This window comes from Phasianus colchicus, chromosome 1 (genome assembly GCF_987193195.1).
Source record: "Phasianus colchicus chromosome 1, bPhaCol1.hap1.1, whole genome shotgun sequence".
NCBI lineage: Eukaryota > Metazoa > Chordata > Aves > Galliformes > Phasianidae > Phasianus > Phasianus colchicus.
Genome location: NC_143436.1, coordinates 197,884,596 through 197,893,941, shown reverse-complemented (window position 1 = coordinate 197,893,941; position 9,346 = coordinate 197,884,596).

The window sequence follows — 9,346 nt, the reverse complement described above, 5'->3', positions numbered from 1 at the left end:
TACTTTGAAAAGATGTTTTAGAGCCTGATTGCTGTAATAGCTAGCAGTCTCCAGAATTCTTGTTGCATGTAATAATAGCCAGTTTATATCTGTCTGTTCTTGGTTCACAATCAGTCTTAATCTGAAATGATTCCTTTACCTATCCTGCACTGACTCTAAGCACACAAGCAGACAGATTTATCACCGCTTGATCTGTTTTGCCAGACTAAGCCTAGCTAAACGAGCTCTGTTGGTGGGAAGTGTAAGGCTTTTAAATGCACACTGAGAGGGTGTGCTGCCATAGCACTTGCACTTCCATCAGGTTTGGACACCTTTGCAGGCCAATGCAGGAGAGGGATGCCTTATCCTGATGTGCATGGGTAACTTCTGTGCCCGTTCTCTCCTCCCACTCTTCTGAGGATTCCTCTGGGGCTTTGCAGACATTCAAAGCCTGTGAGGAATGCACTCCTCACCCCACATAACAGAAAACACACAGCAGAGCAGCACAGGCATCTCAGGGCCCCATGCTGCTCCCACCCCCAACTGGGCAGGCAGTCTGAGGAGAGAGGAGTATATAATGAGAAGCATTTGCTGCCACAGCTATACAGCTATCTATAGTCTTTTGTTTAGGAACAGGCAAGGCGTGGCCTTTGCTTCCTGACCTCAGAGATGACGGCAGAGAACCCCGATGAGAAACAGGGAGTGCTCCAGAGCGAGAAGCCGGGCTGCTCAGCATGGGAGGTTTGGGACACCAGAATCCCCAAAAGGTTCAGTGAGTGGTGCTGTCCTCCCACAGGAGGGTGCACTGTATGCAGTGTCAGAGTCTGCCTGCAATTCAAGGTGGGCCAGAGATGTTGGGGCTTTGACATGGGGTGAACAGTGAAGCATTTTCCTTTATCTTTCTTACTGTTCTGATCACTTGGATGTGTGCTGAAGGTTATCAACTGCATCACAGTTTCTCTATCAGCTTCCACCTGGGAAAAAGGTCTAGGAATGGTATAAAGGTGACATATGTGCATTGTGCAGAGCAGTAGGGCTGTACATTAATTATATTGATACCTTTTTATTTCATTACCTATTTGTTTTGTTGCTCTCAAATACTGCAAGAGAGGAGAGCTGGACTCATCTGCTAATCTAGGATAATGTGGCAAAATCCGGGAGAACAGATGGTATAAATCTCAGATCTCGACCCTGTTATTATTCAAATACATTAGTATTACCACAGAGGCCTCTGTTACAAGGCAAAACCTTGTTAAGCTAAGGCCAATGTGGCAAAATGTGGAGATAAGCAACATGACCTCTAAGTCCTCTACACACATGCAACTCCTGAGTGTACATCCTAAATATTTTACAAAAGACAGCTATGTCACCAAAGGCAGTGATTAACAAAACAAGTTACAATCACAGGAACCAACTAGTCATTTTTAAGAACCTGAAAAAAAATTAATCCAATATATTGCAAACCAAAATAATCCACTGTCAAGGAATCATTGGATGGTTTGGGTTGAAAGAGAACTTTAAGGTCACTTAGTTCCAACTCCCCTGCTCGAGGCAGGGATACCTTTCACAAGACCAGGTTGCTCAAAGCCCCATCCCTGGAGGTGTTCAAGGCCAGGTTGGATGGGGCCCTGGGCAGCCTGGGCTGGTATGAAATGAGGAGGTTGGTGGCCCTGCCTGTGGCAAGGGGTTGGAGCTTCATGATCCTTGAGGTCCCTTCCAAACCAAGCCATTCTACGATTCTGTGATCCACCCTGGCCTTGAATGCCTTCAAGAAGGAGGCAACCTCTCTGGGCAACCTGTTCCAATGTCTCTTCAATGCTCAGTGGAATCTTTTCTCCTCTTTTTCAAAAAAGAATGACAAAAAGAAGTTTAGAAGATACCAAAAGATGTGATTCCACTGATGATAGAAGAGAAGAAATAGGTAATTACCCTGTAGTTTGTAACAAAAATTAAAAAGCACAGGAAACCATTGTAAGGGATTTTAAACGGTAAAAGATGTGGTGTGCTTTGTTGCCTTACAGAAACTGTACAGTAGAGATGAGGTGAGGATATAGCTAACATACTAAACTGGAGAAAGAATATTTGCAGCAGCATTGTAATGGATTTAGGTTTATGAATCAAGGAGGGTGCAAAGAACAGGCTGAGGAGATGTGAGGGCAATCAATATCGAGATGGGGTTTTGTTGTCTTTTGTTTTTGTTTTGCAGAGATCTTGGACCAAAGGATCATGGGGAATTACCTACAACTGATGGTGATAAAATTAAAGCGGCATGTTTTGTGAAAGTCTTGGACACTTCATCCAGTATCAGCCCTAGGCAAAATGGGAAGGGTTGTTGCACACTGTGAGAGGGAATTATGACTGTCATTAACTATACAAGCACTGTACATTTCTGAGCAAGATAATAATAAGTCTATAATACCAGTGGAAATACGATTTTATGAGATTTGCTTACCTGTTTTATTCCTTGCAGTACTGTGTCTTTTAAAATCTCCTTTCTAATAGATTACAACTTCATGAAGATATATTGTCAATTTTGTGTTGAAGGACAAAAGCTTGATCTTAGGTAGAGATATGGTCATGTCTTTCTTTAAAAATACTTAAGCTGTCTGAAAAATGCCTTTAATGAAGTCTTCTTGCACGAAGGTGCTTTTCTACTTCAAATCAAGTGATACTGACCCCCACTCTGGCTTTCATCTCCTTGGTGGGAAGCACTCCTCATCTCCTTACCCACCATTAGTACAGAGTTCCTGTACTAAGGAAAAAAAAAAGCTGGTGCTTTTTTTCATTTTAAGTAATACCTTACTGAACATAAATGTTGTACTTACATTCAGTGATTCACTTGTCATTTTATGAATAAACACCCATGATACTCTGATACACCAATTACATCATTTTATGCTGCATTCCACTTATGTTGGTATTATTCAAAGACTTTATCACATCTTCTCAGTTTGCTTTCTCTCTCTAAACAACTCAAACTCGTTCATTGTCTGGTGTTGGGTTTTTCAAAGACAAATGACCAATATTGGATTCTGTAACTTACGATTAGGGAAGTTTCTGCCTCTCTTTAAGGTCCTGATGCATGGGGATGCTGTTCCTCTAGCCACTTTAACCTACAGCCCTAAGCATCTCCAAGCTCCCTCTGTGCACTAGATAGAAGGACTCTGCCCTGTTCTTCTCTCCAAATGCAATAATTAAACATGGTCTGTTTCATAGTTTCTTCAGTGACTTAAAGACCTTCAAAATCTGACTGTTATATTGTTTCCTCCTCAACTGTCTCAATATGTCTCAATTCTCCATCAGTAGAGTGGTGAAAAGATCAAATTTTATATCTTCAAGGTGAAAAAAAGGAATTTTGGCACCTCAGAGATAGATAAGGGATTTCTATAAAGCATTTGGCAGTAGTGCATGAAGGGCTGGATAAACACTGGGCAGTAATTCATAAACTTTTGGTTTAAAATCTCTTGCTGTATGTAACAATGGATAATTGTCATCCAGTAGGGCTGTTGTTTCCATGAGAGTCCCACAGAGCAGTTTGTGGTTACTGGCTGGTGGCTGTGTCCTGGAAAGCAGAAATTAAAGGATTTAGTGATTACATTAGATGACCAATAAATCATGAGTTCTCAGTTTTATTATATAGTTAGACTAAAATCTATTTTGAAGAGGATATAAAAACAGCAGTATTGTAAACAAAAAAGGATTGGTGGTACATACGTGTATTTCATTAGTATAATGATTGCTGGCATAATGGCAGTGCACTGGGATGAGCACTCAAACCCGTTCTGACTGGAATGGCTGCCCAGGGATGTGGTGGAGTCGCCATCCCTGACAGTGTTCAAGGGGCATCTGGATGAGGAGCTACGAGATACGGTTTAGTGCTTGTGGCAGCAATGGTGATGGGAGGACGGTTGGATTGAATGATCTTGCAGGTCCTTTCCAACCTTGTGATTCTATGACTGTAAGTAGTAAGGAGTTCTGGTTTGAGGTGTCCCCTATAATCAGAATAAAGGCAAACTCTTTAGTTTTAATATGGTTGTAAAGTTATCCCGAATGAATCTACAAAAGGGCTATCAGAAAATGAATTCCAATCTGGACTTGGATTCTAAGCAAAATTTCTCATAGTCCTTGATGCATTATGCCTTCTGTGCTCCTCTTGCAGGTAGCTATTTCTTACGTTGCCTGATGTTTCAGGGAGCAGCAGCATTATAATGGCATATTTGCAATCTGACATTGTGCTGCTTTCCCCAGATCTCCTCATCCACGTGATGCTAAAACCAGAATCACATTCACCAACTTCTTTGTAAGAGGCTCAGATAAACAGGACTAGTAAAGGGGAAGTATTTCTCCAGTGTCTTAACCCTCGTTTCTTCAACTTTCCATTCTCAGATTCACCTTGCTGTTATCTCTGCTTTCAGGAACTCATAACCTAATGCAGACATCCAGCCAGCCTCCAAGGAGTTTATGACCCATTAATATGGCCTTGTTTATAGCATCTGAGCCAGGATGTCATCACACTGGGCCCCACACATAGATAGCAAGGAGGAAGCAATATAAATTATGCTGGGCCCTGCTTTCTTGTGGTGAGATCTCTACTTACCAGAAACTTCTGGCCTTTGTTCTGGGCTGGGAATGGTTTTTGTAATGGAGAGAGAGGCACTTTCTATTCTGAGTGGAGAAAGCAGAACCAGGGAAGGTTTTAATTATCTCTCATTTCAGTGAAGCCAGGCTGCAGTATAATTGCAGGAGTTGGTGAACAGTGTAGTCCCAGTCCAGAGGAAGGATGAAGGAATGTTCTCATTCTTATACTTATGAACAGCTATGAGATCCCCTCCCAGTCTTCTCTTTTCCACACTGAAGAGTCCCAAATCTCCGATCCTTTCGTTATACAGGAGATGCTACAGGTGCTATTAATCTTTTGGCTTTCTACTGGACTCTCTCTAGATGATCCCTGTCTTTTTGGAATGGACAGCTCAGAACTGGACACAGTATTCCAGGTGTGTCCTCACCAGGGCAGAGTAGAGGCGAACGATCATCTCCCTTCATCTACTGTCCATGGTCCTTTTAATGCACCCCAAGATACCATTGGCTTCTTGGCCAGCAGGGCACACTGCTGGCTCGTGGCCAGCCTGTTGTTCACCAGGATACCCTGGTCCTTCTCTTCAGTGTTCCTCTCCAGCAGGTCATCCCCTTAACCTGTACTGATGCTGTGGTTGTTCCTCCCCAGGCACAAGAATCTACACTTCCTCTTGTTAAACCTCATCAGGTTCCTCTCTGCTCTGTTCTTCAGTCTGTCCAGGTCTTGTTGAACGGCAGCACAGCCTTCGGAGCTGTCAGCCACTCCTCTCAGCTTTGTACCATCAGCAAACATGCTGAGGGTGGACTCCATCCCTTCATCCAGGTCAGTGATGAAGATGTTGAACAAGACCAGACCCACCACCAACCCATAGGGACCACTGCCAGTTTCAGGACTGCCGCCAGACTCTGCACTGCTAATCACAGCGCTCTGAGCTCTGCCTGTCAGCCACTTCTCAATCCATGAGTAGGGTAAGGCTTTCTAACTGCACAGTACTGCTATCTGAAGAGCGGATAAAAACGATGAAGCCAAATGCTTCTATAGTGGCAGACAATAGAATAAGAACAATTTCCACAATTACAGCTCGACACATTCAGAGTGGACTTGGAAAAAATTCTCCATCAGGAGAGCAGTGCAACACTAGAAAAAGCTACTCACATGGGCTGAGTTCCTACCTTGCAAGGCTTCCATGCAGATCTGACCTTGTATTTTTGATAGTCCTGATTCAAATGAGAGGTTGGGCTGTGCACAGATGGATATCCCTTTTAACCATGATGGGATAAGTCTCAATGTACCTCATCGTCCACTCATATATTCCACAATTTCTAAGTATCATAACAAGGATGTTGTGGGAGATGGTGTCAGATGCCTTGCTGAAGTCAAGATGCGCAACATCCACTGTTCTCCCTTCATGTACCCTTCTCTTCCAATTGCTTGGAGATAGCATCCATAACAAGCTTTCCAAGGATAGAAGTGAGGCTGACTAGCCTGTGGTTTTCCAGATCCTCCTTCTTGCCTTCTTTGAAGACTGGTGTGACATTGACTATCCTTCAGTCTTCAGGCATCTCTCCTGTTCTCCAGGACCTCTGAAAGACAAAAGAGAGTGGCTCAGCAGTCGTTTCTGCTAGCTCTTTCAGTACACGTGGGTGCATCCCATCAGGGCCCATGGATTTGTGTGAGTTGATTTTGTCTAGACACTCTCTAATCATATCCTTCTCAACTAAGGGGAAGGCTTCCATTCCCCAGACTCTATTATCTCCAGGGTCTGAGATTCCTGAGGGGACAGTCTGATTAGTAAACTTAGAAGCAAAGAAGGCATTCTGTATCTTCACCTTGCCAGCATCCCTTGTTGCCAGGGCGTCTACCTCATTCAATAATGGACTCACATTTTCCTTAGTCTTCCTTTTACTGCTGACATACTTAAAAACACCTTGCTTGCTTGTTATCCTTGACTTCCTTTGCCAAATTTAATTCCAAGTGTGCCTTGGCCTTCCTCATTGCATCCCTATAGGCTCTAACAACATTCATGTATAACTCCTAACCAGATTGGCCCTTTTTCCACATTTCATAGACTTTCTTCTCACCTTTGAGTTTATCCATGAAGTCCTTGCTCATCCATGTAGGCCTTCTGCCAACTTTCCCCAATTCTTTTTCTTTGCTCTGCACCGATTTTGAGCTTGAAGAAGTTGTGTTTGAGTGCTGACGAGCTACCTCAAGCCTCCTTGCTTTCCAACGCTCTAGCCCATGGGATATCTCCACGTACATCCTTGAAGAGATCAGAGTTGGCAGTCCTACTTACTGCTTTTCTTCTTCCACACAAGATCCTGAACTCCATCATCTCATGATTGCTGCATCTCATGTTGCCCCCAACCTTCATATCCCCAGCCAGCCCTTCCTTCTTAGTAAGAATAAGGTCCAGCAAAATGCTTCTTCTCGTTGGCTCCTCCAGGTAGCAGGCATGTTGCAAGCATGTGGAAAATGCTCATCTTAATTTTTATGCCTTGCATTGCAAGTTTTCCTTCAGTCTAGCCTGGTAGTCAAGCACTACCTGGTATGAAAATTATCTGATCAGCATTTTTTCAAATGCTTTGGAGGAGCGTTTTTGTTTATGTGCTATCCATGTTCTTTCATTCCTCCTGTGCCAGTTTTCCATTTCATTATCCATATTTGTTAGTGTTTCACGTGATTCTTGCATTTATACGATCTACAGTCTAATTTAGTGTGTAACAGTGAGTTTTATCTTCAGAACAGTAGGATTCAGATTACACTGGGATAGTTACTAGCATTCATAAATCATAAAACCACAAAGAGACTTAGTTTCGTATTTTTTAAAACACATGACGTAGAACTTCTCTGAATTATCTTTTCCTTGACTTACTAACGCACACTTTGGGAAAGAGAAGGAAGGGAGAAAGGGAGGGAGAGAGGGAAAAAGAAAGGGAGGGAGGGAAGGAGGAAAGAAGATGAAAAGAAGAAAGCCCCATTCCTAAATGCAATACCTCACAAGGGCAGAGTAGAGAGGGACAATCACCTCCTTACCCCTGCTTGCCGCTGTTGATGCAGCCCAGGATAGTGTTGTCCCTCCAGGCTCATGTCCAGCTTTTTGTTCATCAGGACCCCCAAGTCCTACCACTCAGCTTGGTGTCATCAGCAAACTTGCTGAAGGTACAATCCCACTGTCTGTGTCATTGATAAAGATACTGAAGAGCACTGAGGGTCACCACTTGTGACTGGCTTCCTCCTGGACATAGATCCATTGACAGCAACCCCCTGGCTATGACCAATTATTTATCCACCTAATAATCCAGCCTTCAAATCCATCTCCCTCCAGTTTAGGATTAAGGATGTGGTGTGGGACCATGTCAAAAGCCTTGCACAATTCCAGTTGCCTTTCCTTTGTCTGCTGGTGGCATCACTTCATCATAGAAGGCCACCGGATTCATCAGGCACAATCTGCCATTGGTGAAGCTATGCTTGCTCTCAGATCACCTCCTTACCTTGCATGTGTCTTAACATAGCTTCTGCTCCATGATCTTTCCAGGCACAGAGGTGAGGCTCACCAGCCTGTAGTTCCCTGGGTCTTCCTTTTTCTCCCTTTCTTAAAAATGGGAGCGATGCTTTCCTTTTTCCATTCAGCAGGGACTTTGCCTGACAACCATGATTTTTCAAATATGACAGAGTGAGGCTTGGCAAGTACATCAGGCAGTTCCTTAGAACACTAGGGTTCATATTGTTCAGCTCCATATTCATACTTGTACATATTCAGCTCTGCTCTTACACTGGCAGGGATTTTGCTCATCCCACCCCTGCTTAAAAGTTCAGGGACATGAGAGATATAGGGAGCCTGAATGTCCTTGTAGAGGCAAAGAACTCATTAAGTACTCAGCCTTGTCCATGTCTGAGGAGACCAGCTCTGCCTTTTCATTTAACAGGAGGGGTGCACTCTCCTTTGCCTGTCTGCTCTGCCAAATATATCTAAAGAAACCCTTCTTGTTGTTTTTCACATCCCTCATCAAATTTAATTCCCTCTGCGCCTTGACTTTTCTGATCCTATCCCTGCATATCTGGACAGCATCCCTATATTCTTCGCAGGCAACCCATCCCTGCTTCCACTGCTTATGTTTTTCCTTTTTTTTTTTTTTTTAATTGGCTATCCACAGCCTAGTTAAGTAGAACTGTAACACAGAAATCCTTGATCCAAGAACAGGGCATTTGTTTTTAAATGAAATGCATTTCTGGGACCAGACCGCTCAACTACATTGAGATCCAGAATACAATGGAATATGATGACAAATGATGACTGAAGCAAGGTTAAGTAGTGGACATTTACTTCATGTCATAGAATCACAAAATGACTCAATTTGGAAGGGACCTTACAGATCATCTAGTTCCAACTCATCTCTCAGGGTTGTCAGTCAGGTACTGGATTGAGTTGCCCAGGGCCCCATCCAACGTAGCCTTGAACATCTCCAGGGATGAGGTATCCAAAACCTCTCTGGGCAGCCTGTTCCAGCATTTCACCACCTTCTTGCTCCAGAGGAGATTCAGGTTGGGTATTAGGAAGAAGTTCTTCTCAGAAAAAGAGTGGCTAGGCATTGAAACAGGCTGAGCAGGGAGGTGGTGGAGTCACTGTCCCTGGAGGTGTTGAAGGAAGGGTGGATGTAGTACCTAGATGATCTTAGAGGTCTTTTCCAACTTTAATGATTTTATGACTTTATGATTCTGTCACTATCAGACAGTCTCCATCCTCATTATAAGCTCCTTTTAGTGTGGGAAGCACTGGAAGGCTGCAGT